The 13,035-nt window shown below is 45.0% G+C and overlaps 10 non-coding genes across 10 annotated transcripts; all 10 read right to left on the bottom strand.

Moving 5' to 3' along the window:
- Window positions 1-877: 877 nt before the first annotated feature.
- LOC141186952 (U2 spliceosomal RNA) lies at window positions 878-1,068 on the bottom strand. Its single transcript, XR_012261183.1, has one exon. It is a non-coding gene; the product is annotated as a U2 spliceosomal RNA (small nuclear RNA).
- Window positions 1,069-2,187: 1,119 nt separating this feature from the next.
- Window positions 2,188-2,378, bottom strand: LOC141186953 (U2 spliceosomal RNA). The gene has a single exon (XR_012261184.1). It is a non-coding gene; the product is annotated as a U2 spliceosomal RNA (small nuclear RNA).
- A 1,113-nt stretch (window positions 2,379-3,491) lies between these two features.
- On the bottom strand, window positions 3,492-3,682 carry LOC141186954 (U2 spliceosomal RNA). The gene has a single exon (XR_012261185.1). It is a non-coding gene; the product is annotated as a U2 spliceosomal RNA (small nuclear RNA).
- Window positions 3,683-4,801: 1,119 nt separating this feature from the next.
- Window positions 4,802-4,992, bottom strand: LOC141186956 (U2 spliceosomal RNA). The gene has a single exon (XR_012261186.1). It is a non-coding gene; the product is annotated as a U2 spliceosomal RNA (small nuclear RNA).
- Window positions 4,993-6,110: 1,118 nt separating this feature from the next.
- LOC141186957 (U2 spliceosomal RNA) lies at window positions 6,111-6,301 on the bottom strand. The gene has a single exon (XR_012261187.1). It is a non-coding gene; the product is annotated as a U2 spliceosomal RNA (small nuclear RNA).
- Window positions 6,302-7,423: 1,122 nt separating this feature from the next.
- Window positions 7,424-7,614, bottom strand: LOC141185290 (U2 spliceosomal RNA). The gene has a single exon (XR_012259966.1). It is a non-coding gene; the product is annotated as a U2 spliceosomal RNA (small nuclear RNA).
- Window positions 7,615-8,733: 1,119 nt separating this feature from the next.
- Window positions 8,734-8,924, bottom strand: LOC141186958 (U2 spliceosomal RNA). Its single transcript, XR_012261188.1, has one exon. It is a non-coding gene; the product is annotated as a U2 spliceosomal RNA (small nuclear RNA).
- A 1,122-nt stretch (window positions 8,925-10,046) lies between these two features.
- LOC141184725 (U2 spliceosomal RNA) lies at window positions 10,047-10,237 on the bottom strand. Its single transcript, XR_012259453.1, has one exon. It is a non-coding gene; the product is annotated as a U2 spliceosomal RNA (small nuclear RNA).
- A 1,121-nt stretch (window positions 10,238-11,358) lies between these two features.
- Window positions 11,359-11,549, bottom strand: LOC141186960 (U2 spliceosomal RNA). The gene has a single exon (XR_012261190.1). It is a non-coding gene; the product is annotated as a U2 spliceosomal RNA (small nuclear RNA).
- A 1,119-nt stretch (window positions 11,550-12,668) lies between these two features.
- Window positions 12,669-12,859, bottom strand: LOC141191199 (U2 spliceosomal RNA). Its single transcript, XR_012265198.1, has one exon. It is a non-coding gene; the product is annotated as a U2 spliceosomal RNA (small nuclear RNA).
- Window positions 12,860-13,035: the final 176 nt, after the last annotated feature.

Raw genomic sequence — 13,035 nt, forward strand, 5'->3', positions numbered from 1 at the left:
AGGGAGGAGAACCAATTAAGGCGGGGGGGGGGGTGGAACGAGCAGCTGTCTACCCTTAGCAGGAGGGTTGCTGATTAATTACCTCTCCTGCTGCTGCTGGCTGTCCAGCAGCAGACTGAAGGTGGCTGCTGCTGTGCGCAGGTATATAAAGGCTCAGAGCCTATTATGACACGCGCAGCCAGCGTTCCATTGCCACATTCCGTCTACTGCAGGCGGGATACCTGGATGGCTGAATGTCACTGAGAAGCTCACAGAGACCGCCATAAGCAACAGTTTAAAAGAATGCCACAGACTAATCAACCAAACTTTTTGGGTTGGTTTCTCTTTTATAGTCTGCAGGCATTAAATGAAAGAAGTCAGTGTTCCAGCAGAGGGAGACAACGTTTCAGAAAAGGCATTGTAGCAAACCAAAAAAGAAATTTTAAGCGCAGCAGAGTAACCAGCTCACATACCTGTTAGCTCAGGTGAGTTTAAAAGGCTGCTGTTGATAACAAGGGCATTTGCTAAATAGATGGTGTGTGTGCAACAATATACTGAAAGGTCAATTATATTGTGCAGCTTATCTCACCACCTGTAGTTATTTAGGTGAAAGCTCCAAAATGCTTGCCTAATATGTCTGTTTATCCAAAAGGAAGTATAGAGGGAGAGCTAGATAGATAGCATTGCATTACATTACATTACATGGCAATGCAATGCACAGTTGCTAAAGTTGAACCAAAATGAGCTTGTCATCTGGCTTCTGCAACTTTTAACATGAAAAATCCAATGAGGAGAAGAAAAGCAAAGCCAAAGAGTCCATCCCAAAATCCGACAAACAAGCAAAATGAACAAAAAGCATTGAATTCAATTCTTTCTGATTTTAGAAACTGCATTAAAGAAGGGGTGCACCGGTCCTGGAGATACTGCAATACCAGGTCAATGCGTGGAGTGGACAGAGCAAGCTCTTTTTCCATCTCCCTGTTCTAAAAATCCATTTAATATATGGTCCCCAGATAGGGGACGTATCAGATATTAAACTGATAAGAACAGATACTACACTTGATCTTAGCCAAAAGGCCGAGAAGCGATAACCAGAATTGGTTTCCGACTACGGTGCCACCCAAGGATTCTGAAAAGTCCATTTGTGGAGATGGCCACCTGGACTCCCATTAAGAAGACATGCTGTCAACCTCTAGATCCCTCACATGCCTGCACTTTTCGGCTTGCTGCTGCTGCAATCCACGCGTTTTAGATCTGCATAACTCCACCTCTTTTAGCACAGTACCCTCAACCCCCGGCTGTTCCCACCCGCCTCAACACCGTTGGAAGGGAGGAGAACCAATTAAGGCGGGGGGGGGTGGAACGAGCAGCTGTCTACCCTTAGCAGGAGGGTTGCTGATTAATTACCTCTCCTGCTGCTGCTGCTGCTGGCTGTCCAGCAGCAGACTGAAGGTGGCTGCTGCTGTGCGCAGGTATATAAAGGCTCAGAGCCTATTATGACACGCGCAGCCAGCGTTCCATTGCCACATTCCGTCTACTGCAGGCGGGATACCTGGATGGCTGAATGTCACTGAGAAGCTCACAGAGACCGCCATAAGCAACAGTTTAACAGAATGCCACAGACTAATCAACCAAACTTTTTGGGTTGGTTTCTCTTTTATAGTCTGCAGGCATTAAATGAAAGAAGTCAGTGTTCCAGCAGAGGGAGACAACGTTTCAGAAAAGGCATTGTAGCAAACCAAAAAAGAAATTTTAAGCGCAGCAGAGTAACCAGCTCACATACCTGTTAGCTCACGTGAGTTTAAAAGGCTGCTGTTGATAACAAGGGCATTTGCTAAATAGATGGTGTGTGTGCAACAATATACTGAAAGGTCAATTATATTGTGCAGCTTATCTCACCACCTGTAGTTATTTAGGTGAAAGCTCCAAAATGCTTGCCTAATATGTCTGTTTATCCAAAAGGAAGTATAGAGGGAGAGCTAGATAGATAGCATTGCATTACATTACATTACATGGCAATGCAATGCACAGTTGCTGAAGTTGAACCAAAATGAGCTTGTCATCTGGCTTCTGCAACTTTTAACATGAAAAATCCAATGAGGAGAAGAAAAGCAAAGCCAAAGAGTCCATCCCAAAATCCGACAAACAAGCAAAATGAACAAAAAGCATTGAATTCAATTCTTTCTGATTTTAGAAACTGCATTAAAGAAGGGGTGCACCGGTCCTGGAGATACTGCAATACCAGGTCAATGCGTGGAGTGGACAGAGCAAGCTCTTTTTCCATCTCCCTGTTCTAAAAATCCATTTAATATATGGTCCCCAGATAGGGGACGTATCAGATATTAAACTGATAAGAACAGATACTACACTTGATCTTAGCCAAAAGGCCGAGAAGCGATAACCAGAATTGGTTTCCGACTACGGTGCCACCCAAGGATTCTGAAAAGTCCATTTGTGGAGATGGCCACCTGGACTCCCGTTAAGAAGACATGCTGTCAACCTCTAGATCCCTCACATGCCTGCACTTTTCGGCTTGCTGCTGCTGCAATCCACGCGTTTTAGATCTGCATAACTCCACCTCTTTTAGCACAGTACCCTCAACCCCCGGCTGTTCCCACCCGCCTCAACACCGTTGGAAGGGAGGAGAACCAATTAAGGCGGGGGGGGGTGGAACGAGCAGCTGTCTACCCTTAGCAGGAGGGTTGCTGATTAATTACCTCTCCTGCTGCTGCTGGCTGTCCAGCAGCAGACTGAAGGTGGCTGCTGCTGTGCGCAGGTATATAAAGGCTCAGAGCCTATTATGACACGCGCAGCCAGCGTTCCATTGCCACATTCCGTCTACTGCAGGCGGGATACCTGGATGGCTGAATGTCACTGAGAAGCTCACAGAGACCGCCATAAGCAACAGTTTAAAAGAATGCCACAGACTAATCAACCAAACTTTTTGGGTTGGTTTCTCTTTTATAGTCTGCAGGCATTAAATGAAAGAAGTCAGTGTTCCAGCAGAGGGAGACAACGTTTCAGAAAAGGCATTGTAGCAAACCAAAAAAGAAATTTTAAGCGCAGCAGAGTAACCAGCTCACATACCTGTTAGCTCAGGTGAGTTTAAAAGGCTGCTGTTGATAACAAGGGCATTTGCTAAATAGATGGTGTGTGTGCAACAATATACTGAAAGGTCAATTATATTGTGCAGCTTATCTCACCACCTGTAGTTATTTAGGTGAAAGCTCCAAAATGCTTGCCTAATATGTCTGTTTATCCAAAAGGAAGTATAGAGGGAGAGCTAGATAGATAGCATTGCATTACATTACATTACATGGCAATGCAATGCACAGTTGCTAAAGTTGAACCAAAATGAGCTTGTCATCTGGCTTCTGCAACTTTTAACATGAAAAATCCAATGAGGAGAAGAAAAGCAAAGCCAAAGAGTCCATCCCAAAATCCGACAAACAAGCAAAATGAACAAAAAGCATTGAATTCAATTCTTTCTGATTTTAGAAACTGCATTAAAGAAGGGGTGCACCGGTCCTGGAGATACTGCAATACCAGGTCAATGCGTGGAGTGGACAGAGCAAGCTCTTTTTCCATCTCCCTGTTCTAAAAATCCATTTAATATATGGTCCCCAGATAGGGGACGTATCAGATATTAAACTGATAAGAACAGATACTACACTTGATCTTAGCCAAAAGGCCGAGAAGCGATAACCAGAATTGGTTTCCGACTACGGTGCCACCCAAGGATTCTGAAAAGTCCATTTGTGGAGATGGCCACCTGGACTCCCATTAAGAAGACATGCTGTCAACCTCTAGATCCCTCACATGCCTGCACTTTTCGGCTTGCTGCTGCTGCAATCCACGCGTTTTAGATCTGCATAACTCCACCTCTTTTAGCACAGTACCCTCAACCCCCGGCTGTTCCCACCCGCCTCAACACCGTTGGAAGGGAGGAGAACCAATTAAGGCGGGGGGGGGTGGAACGAGCAGCTGTCTACCCTTAGCAGGAGGGTTGCTGATTAATTACCTCTCCTGCTGCTGCTGCTGCTGGCTGTCCAGCAGCAGACTGAAGGTGGCTGCTGCTGTGCGCAGGTATATAAAGGCTCAGAGCCTATTATGACACGCGCAGCCAGCGTTCCATTGCCACATTCCGTCTACTGCAGGCGGGATACCTGGATGGCTGAATGTCACTGAGAAGCTCACAGAGACCGCCATAAGCAACAGTTTAAAAGAATGCCACAGACTAATCAACCAAACTTTTTGGGTTGGTTTCTCTTTTATAGTCTGCAGGCATTAAATGAAAGAAGTCAGTGTTCCAGCAGAGGGAGACAACGTTTCAGAAAATGCATTGTAGCAAACCAAAAAAGAAATTTTAAGCGCAGCAGAGTAACCAGCTCACATACCTGTTAGCTCAGGTGAGTTTAAAAGGCTGCTGTTGATAACAAGGGCATTTGCTAAATAGATGGTGTGTGTGCAACAATATACTGAAAGGTCAATTATATTGTGCAGCTTATCTCACCACCTGTAGTTATTTAGGTGAAAGCTCCAAAATGCTTGCCTAATATGTCTGTTTATCCAAAAGGAAGTATAGAGGGAGAGCTAGATAGATAGCATTGCATTACATTACATTACATGGCAATGCAATGCACAGTTGCTGAAGTTGAACCAAAATGAGCTTGTCATCTGGCTTCTGCAACTTTTAACATGAAAAATCCAATGAGGAGAAGAAAAGCAAAGCCAAAGAGTCCATCCCAAAATCCGACAAACAAGCAAAATGAACAAAAAGCATTGAATTCAATTCTTTCTGATTTTAGAAACTGCATTAAAGAAGGGGTGCACCGGTCCTGGAGATACTGCAATACCAGGTCAATGCGTGGAGTGGACAGAGCAAGCTCTTTTTCCATCTCCCTGTTCTAAAAATCCATTTAATATATGGTCCCCAGATAGGGGACGTATCAGATATTAAACTGATAAGAACAGATACTACACTTGATCTTAGCCAAAAGGCCGAGAAGCGATAACCAGAATTGGTTTCCGACTACGGTGCCACCCAAGGATTCTGAAAAGTCCATTTGTGGAGATGGCCACCTGGACTCCCGTTAAGAAGACATGCTGTCAACCTCTAGATCCCTCACATGCCTGCACTTTTCGGCTTGCTGCTGCTGCAATCCACGCGTTTTAGATCTGCATAACTCCACCTCTTTTAGCACAGTACCCTCAACCCCCGGCTGTTCCCACCCGCCTCAACACCGTTGGAAGGGAGGAGAACCAATTAAGGCGGGGGGGGTGGAACGAGCAGCTGTCTACCCTTAGCAGGAGGGTTGCTGATTAATTACCTCTCCTGCTGCTGCTGCTGCTGGCTGTCCAGCAGCAGACTGAAGGTGGCTGCTGCTGTGCGCAGGTATATAAAGGCTCAGAGCCTATTATGACACGCGCAGCCAGCGTTCCATTGCCACATTCCGTCTACTGCAGGCGGGATACCTGGATGGCTGAATGTCACTGAGAAGCTCACAGAGACCGCCATAAGCAACAGTTTAAAAGAATGCCACAGACTAATCAACCAAACTTTTTGGGTTGGTTTCTCTTTTATAGTCTGCAGGCATTAAATGAAAGAAGTCAGTGTTCCAGCAGAGGGAGACAACGTTTCAGAAAAGGCATTGTAGCAAACCAAAAAAGAAATTTTAAGCGCAGCAGAGTAACCAGCTCACATACCTGTTAGCTCAGGTGAGTTTAAAAGGCTGCTGTTGATAACAAGGGCATTTGCTAAATAGATGGTGTGTGTGCAACAATATACTGAAAGGTCAATTATATTGTGCAGCTTATCTCACCACCTGTAGTTATTTAGGTGAAAGCTCCAAAATGCTTGCCTAATATGTCTGTTTATCCAAAAGGAAGTATAGAGGGAGAGCTAGATAGATAGCATTGCATTACATTACATTACATGGCAATGCAATGCACAGTTGCTGAAGTTGAACCAAAATGAGCTTGTCATCTGGCTTCTGCAACTTTTAACATGAAAAATCCAATGAGGAGAAGAAAAGCAAAGCCAAAGAGTCCATCCCAAAATCCGACAAACAAGCAAAATGAACAAAAAGCATTGAATTCAATTCTTTCTGATTTTAGAAACTGCATTAAAGAAGGGGTGCACCGGTCCTGGAGATACTGCAATACCAGGTCAATGCGTGGAGTGGACAGAGCAAGCTCTTTTTCCATCTCCCTGTTCTAAAAATCCATTTAATATATGGTCCCCAGATAGGGGACGTATCAGATATTAAACTGATAAGAACAGATACTACACTTGATCTTAGCCAAAAGGCCGAGAAGCGATAACCAGAATTGGTTTCCGACTACGGTGCCACCCAAGGATTCTGAAAAGTCCATTTGTGGAGATGGCCACCTGGACTCCCGTTAAGAAGACATGCTGTCAACCTCTAGATCCCTCACATGCCTGCACTTTTCGGCTTGCTGCTGCTGCAATCCACGCGTTTTAGATCTGCATAACTCCACCTCTTTTAGCACAGTACCCTCAACCCCCGGCTGTTCCCACCCGCCTCAACACCGTTGGAAGGGAGGAGAACCAATTAAGGCGGGGGGGGGTGGAACGAGCAGCTGTCTACCCTTAGCAGGAGGGTTGCTGATTAATTACCTCTCCTGCTGCTGCTGCTGCTGCTGGCTGTCCAGCAGCAGACTGAAGGTGGCTGCTGCTGTGCGCAGGTATATAAAGGCTCAGAGCCTATTATGACACGCGCAGCCAGCGTTCCATTGCCACATTCCGTCTACTGCAGGCGGGATACCTGGATGGCTGAATGTCACTGAGAAGCTCACAGAGACCGCCATAAGCAACAGTTTAAAAGAATGCCACAGACTAATCAACCAAACTTTTTGGGTTGGTTTCTCTTTTATAGTCTGCAGGCATTAAATGAAAGAAGTCAGTGTTCCAGCAAAGGGAGACAACGTTTCAGAAAAGGCATTGTAGCAAACCAAAAAAGAAATTTTAAGCGCAGCAGAGTAACCAGCTCACATACCTGTTAGCTCAGGTGAGTTTAAAAGGCTGCTGTTGATAACAAGGGCATTTGCTAAATAGATGGTGTGTGTGCAACAATATACTGAAAGGTCAATTATATTGTGCAGCTTATCTCACCACCTGTAGTTATTTAGGTGAAAGCTCCAAAATGCTTGCCTAATATGTCTGTTTATCCAAAAGGAAGTATAGAGGGAGAGCTAGATAGATAGCATTGCATTACATTACATTACATGGCAATGCAATGCACAGTTGCTGAAGTTGAACCAAAATGAGCTTGTCATCTGGCTTCTGCAACTTTTAACATGAAAAATCCAATGAGGAGAAGAAAAGCAAAGCCAAAGAGTCCATCCCAAAATCCGACAAACAAGCAAAATGAACAAAAAGCATTGAATTCAATTCTTTCTGATTTTAGAAACTGCATTAAAGAAGGGGTGCACCGGTCCTGGAGATACTGCAATACCAGGTCAATGCGTGGAGTGGACAGAGCAAGCTCTTTTTCCATCTCCCTGTTCTAAAAATCCATTTAATATATGGTCCCCAGATAGGGGACGTATCAGATATTAAACTGATAAGAACAGATACTACACTTGATCTTTGCCAAAAGGCCGAGAAGCGATAACCAGAATTGGTTTCCGACTACGGTGCCACCCAAGGATTCTGAAAAGTCCATTTGTGGAGATGGCCACCTGGACTCCCGTTAAGAAGACATGCTGTCAACCTCTAGATCCCTCACATGCCTGCACTTTTCGGCTTGCTGCTGCTGCAATCCACGCGTTTTAGATCTGCATAACTCCACCTCTTTTAGCACAGTACCCTCAACCCCCGGCTGTTCCCACCCGCCTCAACACCGTTGGAAGGGAGGAGAACCAATTAAGGCGGGGGGGGGTGGAACGAGCAGCTGTCTACCCTTAGCAGGAGGGTTGCTGATTAATTACCTCTCCTGCTGCTGCTGCTGCTGGCTGTCCAGCAGCAGACTGAAGGTGGCTGCTGCTGTGCGCAGGTATATAAAGGCTCAGAGCCTATTATGACACGCGCAGCCAGCGTTCCATTGCCACATTCCGTCTACTGCAGGCGGGATACCTGGATGGCTGAATGTCACTGAGAAGCTCACAGAGACCGCCATAAGCAACAGTTTAAAAGAATGCCACAGACTAATCAACCAAACTTTTTGGGTTGGTTTCTCTTTTATAGTCTGCAGGCATTAAATGAAAGAAGTCAGTGTTCCAGCAGAGGGAGACAACGTTTCAGAAAAGGCATTGTAGCAAACCAAAAAAGAAATTTTAAGCGCAGCAGAGTAACCAGCTCACATACCTGTTAGCTCAGGTGAGTTTAAACGGCTGCTGTTGATAACAAGGGCATTTGCTAAATAGATGGTGTGTGTGCAACAATATACTGAAAGGTCAATTATATTGTGCAGCTTATCTCACCACCTGTAGTTATTTAGGTGAAAGCTCCAAAATGCTTGCCTAATATGTCTGTTTATCCAAAAGGAAGTATAGAGGGAGAGCTAGATAGATAGCATTGCATTACATTACATTACATGGCAATGCAATGCACAGTTGCTGAAGTTGAACCAAAATGAGCTTGTCATCTGGCTTCTGCAACTTTTAACATGAAAAATCCAATGAGGAGAAGAAAAGCAAAGCCAAAGAGTCCATCCCAAAATCCGACAAACAAGCAAAATGAACAAAAAGCATTGAATTCAATTCTTTCTGATTTTAGAAACTGCATTAAAGAAGGGGTGCACCGGTCCTGGAGATACTGCAATACCAGGTCAATGCGTGGAGTGGACAGAGCAAGCTCTTTTTCCATCTCCCTGTTCTAAAAATCCATTTAATATATGGTCCCCAGATAGGGGACGTATCAGATATTAAACTGATAAGAACAGATACTACACTTGATCTTAGCCAAAAGGCCGAGAAGCGATAACCAGAATTGGTTTCCGACTACGGTGCCACCCAAGGATTCTGAAAAGTCCATTTGTGGAGATGGCCACCTGGACTCCCGTTAAGAAGACATGCTGTCAACCTCTAGATCCCTCACATGCCTGCACTTTTCGGCTTGCTGCTGCTGCAATCCACGCGTTTTAGATCTGCATAACTCCACCTCTTTTAGCACAGTACCCTCAACCCCCGGCTGTTCCCACCCGCCTCAACACCGTTGGAAGGGAGGAGAACCAATTAAGGCGGGGGGGGGTGGAACGAGCAGCTGTCTACCCTTAGCAGGAGGGTTGCTGATTAATTACCTCTCCTGCTGCTGCTGCTGCTGCTGGCTGTCCAGCAGCAGACTGAAGGTGGCTGCTGCTGTGCGCAGGTATATAAAGGCTCAGAGCCTATTATGACACGCGCAGCCAGCGTTCCATTGCCACATTCCGTCTACTGCAGGCGGGATACCTGGATGGCTGAATGTCACTGAGAAGCTCACAGAGACCGCCATAAGCAACAGTTTAAAAGAATGCCACAGACTAATCAACCAAACTTTTTGGGTTGGTTTCTCTTTTATAGTCTGCAGGCATTAAATGAAAGAAGTCAGTGTTCCAGCAGAGGGAGACAACGTTTCAGAAAAGGCATTGTAGCAAACCAAAAAAGAAATTTTAAGCGCAGCAGAGTAACCAGCTCACATACCTGTTAGCTCAGGTGAGTTTAAAAGACTGCTGTTGATAACAAGGGCATTTGCTAAATAGATGGTGTGTGTGCAACAATATACTGAAAGGTCAATTATATTGTGCAGCTTATCTCACCACCTGTAGTTATTTAGGTGAAAGCTCCAAAATGCTTGCCTAATATGTCTGTTTATCCAAAAGGAAGTATAGAGGGAGAGCTAGATAGATAGCATTGCATTACATTACATTACATGGCAATGCAATGCACAGTTGCTGAAGTTGAACCAAAATGAGGTTGTCATCTGGCTTCTGCAACTTTTAACATGAAAAATCCAATGAGGAGAAGAAAAGCAAAGCCAAAGAGTCCATCCCAAAATCCGACAAACAAGCAAAATGAACAAAAAGCATTGAATTCAATTCTTTCTGATTTTAGAAACTGCATTAAAGAAGGGGTGCACCGGTCCTGGAGATACTGCAATACCAGGTCAATGCGTGGAGTGGACAGAGCAAGCTCTTTTTCCATCTCCCTGTTCTAAAAATCCATTTAATATATGGTCCCCAGATAGGGGACGTATCAGATATTAAACTAATAAGAACAGATACTACACTTGATCTTAGCCAAAAGGCCGAGAAGCGATAACCAGAATTGGTTTCCGACTACGGTGCCACCCAAGGATTCTGAAAAGTCCATTTGTGGAGATGGCCACCTGGACTCCCGTTAAGAAGACATGCTGTCAACCTCTAGATCCCTCACATGCCTGCACTTTTCGGCTTGCTGCTGCTGCAATCCACGCGTTTTAGATCTGCATAACTCCACCTCTTTTAGCACAGTACCCTCAACCCCCGGCTGTTCCCACCCGCCTCAACACCGTTGGAAGGGAGGAGAACCAATTAAGGCGGGGGGGGGGGTGGAACGAGCAGCTGTCTACCCTTAGCAGGAGGGTTGCTGATTAATTACCTCTCCTGCTGCTGCTGCTGCTGGCTGTCCAGCAGCAGACTGAAGGTGGCTGCTGCTGTGCGCAGGTATATAAAGGCTCAGAGCCTATTATGACACGCGCAGCCAGCGTTCCATTGCCACATTCCGTCTACTGCAGGCGGGATACCTGGATGGCTGAATGTCACTGAGAAGCTCACAGAGACCGCCATAAGCAACAGTTTAAAAGAATGCCACAGACTAATCAACCAAACTTTTTGGGTTGGTTTCTCTTTTATAGTCTGCAGGCATTAAATGAAAGAAGTCAGTGTTCCAGCAGAGGGAGACAACGTTTCAGAAAAGGCATTGTAGCAAACCAAAAAAGAAATTTTAAGCGCAGCAGAGTAACCAGCTCACATACCTGTTAGCTCAGGTGAGTTTAAAAGGCTGCTGTTGATAACAAGGGCATTTGCTAAATAGATGGTGTGTGTGCAACAATATACTGAAAGGTCAATTATATTGTGCAGCTTATCTCACCACCTGTAGTTATTTAGGTGAAAGCTCCAAAATGCTTGCCTAATATGTCTGTTTATCCAAAAGGAAGTATAGAGGGAGAGCTAGATAGATAGCATTGCATTACATTACATTACATGGCAATGCAATGCACAGTTGCTGAAGTTGAACCAAAATGAGCTTGTCATCTGGCTTCTGCAACTTTTAACATGAAAAATCCAATGAGGAGAAGAAAAGCAAAGCCAAAGAGTCCATCCCAAAATCCGACAAACAAGCAAAATGAACAAAAAGCATTGAATTCAATTCTTTCTGATTTTAGAAACTGCATTAAAGAAGGGGTGCACCGGTCCTGGAGATACTGCAATACCAGGTCAATGCGTGGAGTGGACAGAGCAAGCTCTTTTTCCATCTCCCTGTTCTAAAAATCCATTTAATATATGGTCCCCAGATAGGGGACGTATCAGATATTAAACTGATAAGAACAGATACTACACTTGATCTTAGCCAAAAGGCCGAGAAGCGATAACCAGAATTGGTTTCCGACTACGGTGCCACCCAAGGATTCTGAAAAGTCCATTTGTGGAGATGGCCACCTGGACTCCCGTTAAGAAGACATGCTGTCAACCTCTAGATCCCTCACATGCCTGCACTTTTCGGCTTGCTGCTGCTGCAATCCACGCGTTTTAGATCTGCATAACTCCACCTCTTTTAGCACAGTACCCTCAACCCCCGGCTGTTCCCACCCGCCTCAACACCGTTGGAAGGGACTAGAACCAATTAAGGCGGGGGGGGGTGGAACGAGCAGCTGTCTACCCTTAGCAGGAGGGTTGCTGATTAATTACCTCTCCTGCTGCTGCTGCTGCTGGCTGTCCAGCAGCAGACTGAAGGTGGCTGCTGCTGTGCGCAGGTATATAAAGGCTCAGAGCCTATTATGACACGCGCAGCCAGCGTTCCATTGCCACATTCCGTCTACTGCAGGCGGGATACCTGGATGGCTGAATGTCACTGAGAAGCTCACAGAGACCGCCATAAGCAACAGTTTAAAAGAATGCCACAGACTAATCAACCAAACTTTTTGGGTTGGTTTCTCTTTTATAGTCTGCAGGCATTAAATGAAAGAAGTCAGTGTTCCAGCAGAGGGAGACAACGTTTCAGAAAAGGCATTGTAGCAAACCAAAAAAGAAATTTTAAGCGCAGCAGAGTAACCAGCTCACATACCTGTTAGCTCAGGTGAGTTTAAAAGGCTGCTGTTGATAACAAGGGCATTTGCTAAATAGATGGTGTGTGTGCAACAATATACTGAAAGGTCAATTATATTGTGCAGCTTATCTCACCACCTGTAGTTATTTAGGTGAAAGCTCCAAAATGCTTGCCTAATATGTCTGTTTATCCAAAAGGAAGTATAGAGGGAGAGCTAGATAGATAGCATTGCATTACATTACATTACATGGCAATGCAATGCACAGTTGCTGAAGTTGAACCAAAATGAGGTTGTCATCTGGCTTCTGCAACTTTTAACATGAAAAATCCAATGAGGAGAAGAAAAGCAAAGCCAAAGAGTCCATCCCAAAATCCGACAAACAAGCAAAATGAACAAAAAGCATTGAATTCAATTCTTTCTGATTTTAGAAACTGCATTAAAGAAGGGGTGCACCGGTCCTGGAGATACTGCAATACCAGGTCAATGCGTGGAGTGGACAGAGCAAGCTCTTTTTCCATCTCCCTGTTCTAAAAATCCATTTAATATATGGTCCCCAGATAGGGGACGTATCAGATATTAAACTGATAAGAACAGATACTACACTTGATCTTAGCCAAAAGGCCAAGAAGCGATAACCAGAATTGGTTTCCGACTACGGTGCCACCCAAGGATTCTGAAAAGTCCATTTGTGGAGATGGCCACCTGGACTCCCGTTAAGAAGACATGCTGTCAACCTCTAGATCCCTCACATGCCTGCACTTTTCGGCTTGCTGCTGCTGCAATCCACGCGTTTTAGATCTGCATAACTC

Source organism: Phyllobates terribilis, unplaced genomic scaffold, assembly GCF_046119375.1.
Source record: "Phyllobates terribilis strain yellow unplaced genomic scaffold, ASM4611937v1 Scaffold_40__1_contigs__length_11209783, whole genome shotgun sequence".
NCBI lineage: Eukaryota > Metazoa > Chordata > Amphibia > Anura > Dendrobatidae > Phyllobates > Phyllobates terribilis.